The 12,396-nt window shown below is 47.7% G+C and overlaps 1 protein-coding gene across 9 annotated transcripts in view; it reads right to left on the bottom strand.

Moving 5' to 3' along the window:
* PLEKHA1 (pleckstrin homology domain containing A1) overlaps positions 1-4,738 on the bottom strand; it is a 55,969-nt gene extending 51,231 nt beyond the window's left edge. For 3 of the 9 annotated variants that reach the window (XM_072740291.1, XM_072740292.1, XM_072740289.1), the window contains exon 1: positions 4,599-4,738. The gene's annotated coding sequence lies outside the window, so the exon portion shown is untranslated. Of the gene's footprint in view, positions 1-3,695; positions 4,278-4,598 lie in introns of those variants that run through there. The other 6 variants (XM_025994731.2, XM_025994734.2, XM_025994719.2 and 3 more) reach the window with 4 other exon arrangements.
* Between the last annotated feature and the right edge of the window lie 7,658 nt (positions 4,739-12,396).

Raw genomic sequence — 12,396 nt, 5'->3', positions numbered from 1 at the left:
GATATACAGACATCAAGGATCAAACATCCAGGAAGCTCAGCACTGACATCCCTTCCCTCACACACACCCCCTTCAGGGCTCTGGCACTCTAATCAACACCTTACCATAACTTGATATAAGCATTTGACAGAAGAGAGGGAAAAACTGAAAGTATTCCAAGTCTTCAGGGAGAACACATGGAAAGGAAGGGGGTATTCACCCCAAAACAGTGGCAGGAGCCCTCTAACAGAGTCATTCACCAAGAAGAGTCTACAAGGAGACACCGGCAACCCATTCCGTAGTTCACTGCCTACTTATCAAGTACGCTGAGTGGTTGTCCTGTATGTACCTGTCGGAGCAGGGGGATTTAATATGCAATGTAAGGGCACAAAAGGGGGCATTTATGCAGCTGGCATACCATTACTTGGCATCACAAGGAAGTGAGTTTCCAGTGGGTTAAATGGAAGCTGCAGAAGATAGCTAGACTTGAGCTGTCTTGCTGTTATCAAAAAATCTGGCTGCGGGGAGAAAAGATCCCCAATGCATCTCACCCCCCACACACTCCTAGGAACCAGAGGGTGGGACTGACAGGTCAGGGATGAGGATGTGGCAGTGTAAGCCCACAGCAAATTTCATATTCAGGAACTAGGTGCAGTGGGGAGTCTCTCTGTGAGAGTCCAGTGTGGACGCCTATCAGTGGACATCAATGTCTTGCCACTGTTAATCAAAAGAGGGCTTTAACAGCACCCAGTAAGATAGACTTCTCTTTTTCCATTGTTCTTCTTACAAGTCCCTAACCAAGTAGATCCAGAAGAGGAAAGAGAAAGAGGAATTCTGGGAACATACCACAATTCCTCCCCACTCCAAGTAGTTCAAGTAGTTAAGTGGCTTGACACTGGGGTAAGAGAGAAGAAGAACTTAAAATTGAATAGAAGACTGAAGGTTTAAACTGAAATAGACAGACTGGAGCTTTTAATAGCTACAAATGATGGAAAAAGCTATCATTTGTCCACGATGTTATGAGGTTCGGGGTGGGGAGGGGGAGGAAGATCCTATGAATATCATAGTTGAAAGCAGTGAATGGTGAAAAATAAAACTGTCTTCTGTTTGTTTTCACCAAGCTCAGACTGCTCACTAACCTGATGATATACGGAACAGCATCATGCCCTTAGTAATGAGAGGAAACACCAGACACGAACATTCTCACAGGGGATTTACTGTACTGGGTAAGATGCTACATTAGAAGTCCTCTGAGACTGCTTCCAGTTCTAAGTGCCTGTGACTGTCCTTTCTTCGAGGACAGGGTAAACTGAGCACAGAACCCAGAGTTCAATGGTGAAACACTAAGAGGCTAGGCTGTGTAAGGGGTAAAACCACAACTTTTTGGAAAATAAAACTATCACAGTGACAATTATAAGGTTTCCGTGTAGGAAAAAATATATAAGACTCTAAGGCTTATTTAAATGCTAAAAAATATCCTAAATGACACTGATTTTCTTTTACAGTCAACATTTCAATTCAAATTCTGATATAAAATCCCCCAAACACGATTTCCCTGAATCAAAGCAATTCAACTAATCAAAAGGCTTATCAAAATAAACAGCAAATATGTTTGCTTAAATATCTTCTAGGAATTATAAGCTCAGATATTCTGTACTACACAGCAGATACTAGGAAAAAATATTACTCAGAGTTCAATGGTTTAATGTTACTCATTAAGCACAACAGAGTCCTACTGCTATAACAAGAATCAACAGAAATTTTTATTTTTGGATAAAAACATCCCATATTTCTATGTTTCTAAAAATAATTAAGCATTACATACAAGCATCTAAAACTACCAGAAGTTTCTGTCCTAAGAACTCTTCTCTGGTATCATGTCAATACCTTTCTAAATGCTGTTTACTTACAAATGGTCAAAACAATTAAAACTCAGCTTTAATATTTATTTCCTACTGAAGCCATTTTATTATTGCAGATCAGAAATAGGAGAATCATCTTGAAATTTAAAATCAAAATTTAATATTAACAGAAGTAAAATGCTCAAGCATGTGGAGGAGTATTTGTATGTTACTTCAGCTCAAAGCTGAGGCAGTTACTACTATAGTACTTGAAGTTTTGACCTCATAAAAGCAGAATGTTATCACATCTGAATAATTACTATATTGTATTCAGAATACAATTTCTCTCTCTCATTCTTAAATGACAGATTTAAATCAGAACAACAATTTAACATCCAGTAATATTTCTGGGACGCCCGGGTGGCTCAGTGGTTGAGCATTTGCCTTTGGCTCAGGTCATGATCCCAGGGTCGTGGGATCGAGTCCCACATCGGGCTCCCCACAGGGAGCGTGCGTCTCCTTCTGCCTATGTCTGCCTCTCTCTGTGTGTTTCTCATGAATAAATGAATAAAATCTTCTTAAAAATCCAGTAATATTTCATTATCAAAGTCCAACTTAAAATATGTCAATAGGTTATTTCATAGATTTCATTCTGGGTTCAAATCATCATACAGTCAAAATACAAGTTTTGCAGCAGGACTAAAAGAACTTTCAGGCAGAAGTAAAAGTCCTTTTTTGTTTTGTTTTTGAGCTGCATTAGACATTTCTAGAGGAAAAGCCTCTGTAAAAATATAAAATGTTTCCATCTTTCCTAAATATTTTCCCAGGAGTCTTCAATATTGTCATATCCTATATGTTAACAATAAACACGGGAGGACAGGACTGCCCACAGTGGCTTTTTAAAGAAAATATCCCAATGCTATTCTTAATGTCCTTAAACATTTCTAAAAAGGTCCTTCCGGCTTATGAATTCATAGCAGTTTCCTAACAATTGTATACTTATCCTGTTTTACTGTCTCTCCTGGTCTATGACAAACTCCACAATTGACACACCACCTCTCTCTTTCCTATGTTGCTACATTGTTAAAACTGGAGGATAAAAAGATACAAACCTGCTACTTCCCTCCCCCCCAAAGCAACCATAAAACCACTAATTAGCAAGATAAAGTGCAATATGAAGCAGTTTCAATACATATAAATCACAACTCCTCAAGTCACAAAAGTTACCCACTACTTGCCACCAAAAGCAAATTCCCAGCTATATTCCCCGACACTCCTTGATACGGCTCGCTCTTCAAGAGAAACCTCATCAATGGATATTCTGTAGGGTTTATAGCACTATAAAATAAATTAACCATTAACTCGAATTCCACTAAGCTCAGGCATTCTTGTTTAAATCTATAAATATCCTAAAATGTAATTTTCCTTGGGAAGATCTGGCCAAGGTGAGGACTATTTAAACAGACTTCATTTGGGGAAATACTTTTATTTTTATTTTTTTTGCACAAGTGTATTAATATGAAAATTGGGAGCATGAAAACCCACAGGCATTTTAGAATGAATCTTCCTATCTTAGAGCCTTTCTCATTGGGAAGAAAAGCTTCACAGCTTGATTTCTGGCTTCACGGAATGATTTTCTAGATTTCCCCTTGATTTCTAGACAATCAAGATTCTCTAGCTTCGCAGGCTGATTTTCTGCGTGTTTTTTCTCCCATTCCTATAAAGCTGGGCCAAATTTCGCTTTCCAGTGTTTTCAGGGGCATTACACTCACATAGAAAGTCTGTAAGCTGAGCCCCTGGCGGGGCGGGGGGGGGGGGGGAGTAATAAAACCGACGGATCCGCGGTTGCAAGACAGAAGGACAATGGTCATCAACCTCCTAAGTGCGCTGCTTGCTCCAGTCGTTAAACACACAGGAAATAAGATCTTCCAGCTAGAAAACTGATTCACAGAGGAGGCCGGCTCATCAAAACCGAGAGAGTCCTGCAGAAGCGGGCGACGGTCCACCGACCCATCGGCCAGAATAAGGGGCGGGGCGGGGCGCGTGAGCCTGCCCCGGGGTCGCCCCCAAACAGCAGCATCGAGCGCCGCGCGCAGCCCGGGCAGATGCTCGGCTCCGGGGCTCGGCGCCACTCGGCTTCCACCAAGGCAGCGGGCGCTATAAATAACAGGCCCGTTTTCACTGTGACAACTTTCCCCGCCGACGACCTACCCAGGAGGGTCAATAGAAAGCGTCGGCGACAAACCGCAAACCGCCGAGGGCCGCCGGGCAGCTGGCCTGCAGGCTCCGGGGCCGGGGGCCACCGGCCGCCCCCGCGCTCCTACCTGCGTGACCTTGGGCGAGGCACCTGCGGCCCCCGCGCCGCGAACCCGCGGAGGTGAAGCCGGACTCCGCGGCCCGGGGCGGGGCCGCCCGCCGCCTCGCCGCGTCCCAAAGCGAAAGCGCAGGAAGACGCTGGGAAACGCCGCCCGCGGCGGCCGAGCCCCCGGAGGCGCGGCCCCGAGGCGGAGCGGCCCCGACAGGCGTCGGCCGCCGGGAATCCCCGCACCGGGCCCCCGCCCTCCCGCCCTCCCGCGCCGGGCGCCGCCGGGCCGAGGCGGAGAAACAATAAACGAGCCGCGGGAAGAGGACGCCGCCCCCTCCCGCCGCCCCGCAGCCCGCAGCCCGCAGCCCGCGCGCGCAGGTGAGCGGGCGCCGCGGCCTCGCCCAGGTGCGGGCCAGCCCGGGCCCCCGCGCCGCCCGCCGCCCGCCGCCCGCCGCCCGCCGCCCCGCACTCACCAGCGCCCGCCGGCCCCTCGGCGGACGCGCGGACGCCTCCCTGCTCTCCCCCAGCCGGCGCGGCGCTCCCGGAGCCCGGCCCCGCCCACCCCGCCCCGGAGCGGCCGCGCTTCTCACGCCCAACTTCACGTCGGCCCTCGGCCCTCCGCACCGCGCAGCCGCGGCCCCGGCTCCCACCGGCTCCGAGCTGCCGGAGCGGCGCCCGCGACGGCCCGTCCGCGCACTGCGCACGCGCGCCCGCGCCGCCGCGGCCCCCAGACGGCGGCCGAGATTCCCGAGCCCGCACGCCCAGCCCGCGGAGACTACAAGTCCCGGCAGGCCCCGCGCGCGGTCCGGGCGGCGTGGCGGGCCGGGCCTGGGGCGCCTTCCTGGTTCCAGAGGAGGCTGCCTCGGCGCGTCGGGGCGGACTGCGCGGGGAGCTCTGGGCCCCTGCGCTGCGGTGCCTCCTGGGATTGGTAGTCTCGGAGCACCGAGGGGCTTGGCTCGGAGTGGGCGGGGTGGGCGCGGAGCGGGGGGAGCTCGGGGTTCTGTGATGTCATCGCCCAAAGCTTCGCGGCCCTGGGATCTTTCAAAATAGGCTTCGTTCGCGTGCGCATAATCTGTTTGCAAGCTGTTCCATCGTCGGTGCAGGAAGCATCCCTACACAGGCTACTGCGTGCCCTGAAGGACAACCCCTCTGCAGCCCTGCGCGCCAACTCTTCGCTCAGAACCGTTTCTCCCCCAGAGCTATTAGCTCAGCTTCCTAACTTTGTAGGACAAGGGCGCTTAGAGAAACGTACAGAACGATGAATTCAGATTCTTTCAGGACAGCTGCAGCATGAATGTGTATGCTCGTGACTATTCGTAAGAATACCTAACGTATTTGTTGAGCACCTGCTATGCGCCAATCTCATGAGTACGTCTTGAGATTAGGACACACACCATCCTGCCCTCGTGGAGCCTGCAATCTGTGAGGGGCGCAGGTCCTCAAATAAGCAAGATGATTTCAGATTTTAATGCAATGGAGAAACAGAGCAAGTTAAAGAGGGGGGGTACTCTAGGAAGGTGTTGAGCCGAAACCTGAAAAATGAGCATTATTCAGACAGGCAAAGAGCTGGGGAAGAATTAGATGCCACACCCTCCAAAGTGCATGGCACACGCTAGGTTCTCAATAAATATTTGTTCCATCTGCGTCCTTCCTTTCCTTCCCCATGCACAGCTTTAGATCACATCCTTCCCCCCTTCAAAATCTTTATCAATGCCTTTCAGAACATCCTTCCTATGTGAAGACGTACAGGAGACAAGGAGACGTTCAGTGGCAGGACAAGCTGTACAGCTGCTGAGACAGAAGACACGGGGTACATGCCGATGACCTGGTTCCATGGCTGAATCTTGACGACTTATCTCCTTCTTTATTTGTGAACTGGGTTAAAAGTCTGGGCACTCAGCCTGGCCTTCTGACTCCCTTCTGTTTATGAAGCAGAAAATTGGATCTGGAGTTCGTCTTTATTAGGATCCTAAAGATATTATGTCATCTGAATCAAAGGAGAAGTGAAAAATGGCCCTAGACTTATCTGAAGAGACTTTCCTGTGCGACCTTAGGCAGAGGGTGACACTTTGCCTTTCTTGACTCTCAGTGATTTCAAGTGCTGAACATGGACAATGTTCTCAGAGTCCCATAAGCTGATGGAGGTGAATACACCTTCCACGGAATGCTCCTGTCCTGGCTCTCTCAGACTGCTCATCTTCAACATTTCCAAGGTGACGGTTCTGTTATCTTTTGAGAAACCTTAGCTGTTGTAGCCTTGCTGACACCTGTCTTCTTGAAGCTTCATTTCTTCATCCGGATAGTGGTTGAAAGTGTTTGGCCTGATAATAGTTTATAAACTGGCCAGAGCACTGGTTCCTTTAGTTCAAACAGTCGGTTTGGGGTTTTTATCAACTGACTGTGTGGCTAACATTTAAAAATAGGATGATTTGGGGGCATCTGGGTGGCTCAGTCCATTGAGCATCTGCCTTCAGCTCTGGTCATGATCTCAGGGTTCTGGGATTGAGCAACACATTGGACTCCCTGCTCAACTGGAGGGGGGTCTGCTTCCCCCCCGCCCCCCAACCCTGCTTGTACAGCCCCCTCTCTCTCAAATAAATAAAACCTTTAAAAAAATAAAAAAAGGATAATTTCACATAAAAATCCAGATATCAATTTTCCAATTCCTCTAGACATTTGAGCTTGCCCTCCTTCACTAGAGGGACCGGAGGGAGTCTCCAGCTCCGGAATCCTCAAAGATTCTCAGATATCTGGGACATACTTAAACTAAAAACAAACAAACCCACCCTATGTATCTGAAACTCAAATTCAAATTTAGCATGTATTTGATCTGGAAACCCTAGCCCAGAGATCAGACCTCAGAAGCAGAGAGCCTCTCATTCACTCTGGACAGGACATTATTTATTGAGTGAACTTAAATTATTCCCTTTTGTTTTTTGCCCAACAAGCCCCAAAGGTTGTTTGATACTGAGAGCCACATGTACAAACAATGAGGAGAGCCAGAAAAGTGATTCAAATTGCCCAAAGACACACAGCCAGGTAACCCCAACGCTACTTTGAGGTTGCGGTATAACCAGAACCTGTTAACACCCTTCTGTACGGAAGGCTCAGGCTCAGCCAATTAATGTAGTGACCAAAATAATAATAATAATAATAACCATAATAATACTCCTCTCTCTCCTTTTCCTCCAGCCTGTTTTTGGATGGAGAGATTTATTACATAACAGTACTCTTGGTGTTTAAAAAAGAAGAAGTATGTGGAATATTCCCTTGTTGAAATTACAGTCTGAGAACAAACCCAGAACATCCAGGACCCACAGACAGCACTGAGGAATGCTGGAATATTCCATGGCTACTCATCATCTGAAGAAAAGGGAGAGGAGGAGTCTGATTTCAAGAATCTGCAATTAAAAAAAAAAAAGAATCTGCAATTTACCTTGAAAATATCACTCTTCTCCTCCTCATCACACCTTCAGTGTGTAAAGCACTTTGATGTTTCATTCGAAAATATTCATCAAGTCCCTTCTGTATGCTTACATGCAGTACCCAGGATCCTCCACAGAGAATTAACCCTTTTGACAACACGAAGTAGGGCAGTGTAGACAAGTCACATGACTGATCCAAAAATCACACAGAAAGTCACTGAGCACTCGTCACCTCTGAAATATTTGACCTCCCCTCATGGACACTTCATGTCTTTCTTCCTTGCTTTATATTTTTCTCCTTAGCATTGATCCCTTTCCTATACATTATGTATTTTACTTATTTATCTCGTTCATTTTCTGCACGTCACTCTAGAATGCAACCCATAGTTCTTTTCTATCAGTTTTGTTCATCACCCTATCCTCCGTGCCTAGGACAGAAATATCTGTTCAATGATGAAGGCCAACAGCCTACTTCATGGGCAGTCAGAATCAGAAGTAGACAGAAGAAGGAAGTCCAGAAGTAAACCCCTGTTCTCACTAGAAATCAGAACCAAGATAAAACAAGCATTGAACATGAACCAAACAGTCTGCAAACCCAGCTTTGTTGCTACAGTGTCCCTTCCAGAAACTGGATGGCAGAGGGTAAAAAAGAGCTCTTCCCTGTTTTTCAGTGTACAGATGAATCCCGCAGCAGTCAGTGGGGTTGCTGTTCTGGTTGAGGAGTCAGAAAGCTGGCCCTCCCAGCCTTCCCACGCACTGGACTTCAGCCAAGTGATAGGAAGGATGAGTCTCAGTAATTACGCAGGGTGGGGTTGGATTAAGTGACCTGCCCGGAATACAGGTCAGGCGACTGGATGCTCCTTCTGGAGCTTATTCTTGTGTCCCAAGGCTGGAGCACAATCCTTCAGGGAAGAAGTATGAGAGACTATGCACAAATCATGTTCACAGAGGTATGAGAACAGGGTTTCAGAACAGGTCAGCAGCCAACCCAAACTCCAGGTTCAACAAGGAAAAAAAGAAAAAGGAATAAGGACAGATAATTGCCTCCAAGATTTTTAGGGAGCGGAAGCAGGGGTGTCCTGCCTTTAGGACCCCTATTCTACAGAACCTCTAAAATTCCTCAGCACCTCCATGATCTCTAGGGTCTGGTGAGGCTCCAGCCCCATCACACACCCCAGTAAGGTCATACTTTAATTATCCTGACCACATGTGGAAGGTCTGGGATGCTGGTAAGCCCTAAAGTTGTGAAGCACAGAATGCCTGCTCCCATCCAAACTTGTAAACTCTTGCTCCAGTGTGGCATGAAAGCATGAAAAGGAAGATTTTCTGAAGCCAAGGTGCTTGTCCAGGGCCAGTGCTGGGTACTTAAGTAGAGGAACAGTCTAGAAGGTAAAGGGCCTGTGGGAATTCCTCCTCAGACCCCTGCAACTCACCTGTCCCACTTCAACCAAGCTCCTCCTTGAGTTAAAGGCCACTGGATTCTCTCATCCATCTTTGCGTTTATCTGAAGAGTATATTTGCCTTCAACAACAAGAACCAATGCCTCAAGCACTTGGGAGGGCTGCCATGTCTTGGCCCCAGAGGAAGAGAAGCAGAAGTCACAGCTCCCACCACAAACCCTGTGGACATCGTGGGTCCCACCCCAGGACAGGGGCTCCCCTAGGAGCTAGGGCTCTGAAGTCCATCTGCACTGACCAGCTGTGACCTTGGGCTCCTTACCTTACCCCTCTGATCCTCAACATTTCCTCATCTGTAAACTGGAGTGGATAATAATTCCTACTTTACAGCTCATCATGAGTCTTAAATGAAATAACACATGTTAGCAAATATGCACTCTTAGCAAGGTGTCTGGCACACATTAATGGCTTCACCAATATACACGATTGTCTTATTCAGTTTACCTGAATAGGATGCCTGAGCTTGCCTGACCAAGATGGATGATACATTTTAGATAGAATCTCTCACCTGGGCAGTGGGTAGGTTCTCGAATTACTTTGATTGCTCTGAAACACTTAAAACACTTTGATTACTTGGCAAAGTGATCATAATTACTTTGATTGCTGTAAAACACACACATATCTGGGGTGACTGGGATGGAGGTATCATTGTGGTCCAGGATCTTGAGGAGTTAGGTACATCTAGAGAGCAGTATCCTGTGGATATGGTATTGGGGAAGGTGGAGAGGCTCCCTTAGAGGGACCAAGGATGCCAGCGCAAGGCGGATGTGATAGCTAGTCCTATGTGTCAACTTGACTGATGCTCAGATGGCTGGTAAGACATTATTTCTGCATGTATCTGTGACAATGTCTCTGAAAGAGATTGACATTTGAATTGATGACTGAGTAACAATCTCCCTCCCCAATGTGGGTAGGCATCATCCAATCCATTTAGGGCCTGAAAAGAACAAAAAAGGTGGAGGGAGGTGAACTCGTGGCTGCCTGGGCCGAGGAGACATCCATCTTCTCCTGCCCTCAGACATCCGTGCTCCTGGACTCAAACTGAATGACACCACCAGGTTTCCTGGCTCTCCAGCTTGCAGGGAGCCCATCGTGGGATTTCTCGGCCTCCGTGGCCACCTGAAACAATTCCTCTAAAAAGTCTCCTTTCTCATATGTCTGTATCTTTATGCCTACTGTCTATCTATATCTTTCTATATCTCTCTATGTCCCAATCAGTCTGTTTGGCTGGAAGACCTTGACTCATAATACAGGGGGACTTCAGTTTGCTTTCCCAAGTTTACCCCACACCCCCTTCTGGCTGCAAAAGTAAATATATATAAATAAAGGGACTTCTGGAGACAAGAGCAGGAGGGGGATGGCTTCTTTATTTTCAGTGCTGTCCGCCTCCCTCAGAAAGAATTCGCTTTCACCCCAAAGCTGGCAGGTTCCTACCCACCCCCCGCCCCTCCCCCAGCACAGCAGGGGTAGCTCTAAAAATAGCATGCCTTTGCCACCCCCCCCCCCCCCCACCCCCGGCCTGTAGAGACGGCTCCGTTCCGGCCAGCATTTAATAACTGTACTTTATGGTGAAACAAAAGCTGTAATTAGAGCCCAACAATGGAAGGTGCAGCCCGCGCTGAACAATACTCCCCGAATTCCCATGGTGGTCCCCACCCCCATCCCCTCCACCCTGCAGCTGTGAGAACCACAAGTCTCCAGCGCGGATTCCATTCACAATTATTCACCTAGGGCCACCGCGGCTTATTCCAATCACGGCTTTCCTGCCTCCTCAGCGGGGCTACATTGAGGCTCAAAGGAGATGCTAAGCCTGGGCCCCCCGCCAAGAGCCGGCGGTGCAGGTGCGCGCAGGGCCCGGGCCGAGAGCCGGTGCAGCGGCCCCCGGACCAGCCCGACGGGCCCGGCGCTGGGACCTCAGCAGCCACCTCTGCACCAGCACTTCATGCACGACTTCCTCCAGATAAAAGAGAGCTTTGCACTGATTTCCTTATCCGGCACTGCAGTCTGTGCATTCCAGGATAAGCGCAGCGGCGGGCTCCTCCTGCCAGGTTCAAGGCCTAGAGAGGCCGGGCGAGGACGTCTTAGCGTCTGGAGCCCTGCTGCGTAGTAGGATCCTTGGGACTGCTTTAAAAAAAAAAAAGTAAAAAAAAAAAAAAAAAAGTCTTGGGACAAGACCCCACCCCAGACCGACTGCATTCGAATCTCTGGCAGAGAGGAATTGACTTTGGGGTATTATTATTATTTTTTCTCTGTTTTTGTTTTGTTTTGAGGTATGACTTCAATGTGGCGTTATGGGCCGAATTGTGTCCCCCACCCCCAAACACACACACACACATTTTTTTGTTGCTGTTTACACACAAATTAGTATGTTGGAGCCCCCACCCTCAATGTGAGGGTATTTGGCGATAGGGCCTTTATGCAGGTAATTAAAATTAAAGGAGGTCATCAGGAGGGGGAGGGGCTGACCCAATAGGATTAGTGTCCCTGTAACAAGAAGACACCAGAGCTGCTGTCCCCACTGCCTCCCAGCAATGTGAAGACTCAGGAAGCAAGCAGCCATCTGCAAGCCAGGAAAACCCTCACCCAGGACTGAATCACATTTCCATGTCAGTAAAACTAGACTTCCCAGCCTCCGGAACTGTGAGAAGTACATTATTAAAAATATTGAAAGAGGGGGGTCTCTGGGTGGCTCAGCGGTTCAGCGCCTGCCTTTGGCCCAGGGTGTGATCCTGGAGTCCCGGGATCGAGTCCTGCATCAGGCTTCTGGCATGGAGCCTGCTTCTTCCTCTGCCTGTGTCTCTGCGTTTCTCTCTCTCTCTCTCTCTCTCTCTCTCATAAATAAATAAATCTTTAAAAAAATATTGAAAGATTTAAAATATTAAAAAATAAGTTTAAGCCACCCTATTTTGTTACAGCAGCCCAAGATGACGAATACGTACTGCAAAATCTGCAACTCTTAAGTTTGAAGCACAATAAACTGTAACCACCACTCAGATCAAGATACATTGCCTTTTTTTTTTTTTTTTAAGATTTTATTAAGTAATCTCTATATCCAACGTGGGGCTAAGACTCACAACCCTGAGATCAAAAGTTGCATACTCCACCAACTGAGCCAGCCAGGTGCCCCAAGATACATTTCTAACACCCCAAAAGGCTTCTTATGCCAGCCAGAGATTACCACTATTCTGATTTCTATCACTATAGATCAGTATGACCTGTTCTTGAACTTCATGTAATTGTAATTACACACCATGTCATGTACTCTTTGGCGTCTAACTTCTTTTGCTGAACTTTGCGTCTGTGAGATTTATCTATGTCCTTGAATGCTGTAATAGGGTCTTCTTTTTTACCCCTATGTAATATTTCATTTTATGAATAAAGCACAATTT

Source organism: Vulpes vulpes, chromosome 15 (genome assembly GCF_048418805.1).
Source record: "Vulpes vulpes isolate BD-2025 chromosome 15, VulVul3, whole genome shotgun sequence".
Classification (NCBI taxonomy): Eukaryota; Metazoa; Chordata; class Mammalia; order Carnivora; family Canidae; genus Vulpes; species Vulpes vulpes.
Note: the sequence above shows the minus strand (reverse complement) of the source record. Positions and strands in the feature narration are given on the sequence as shown.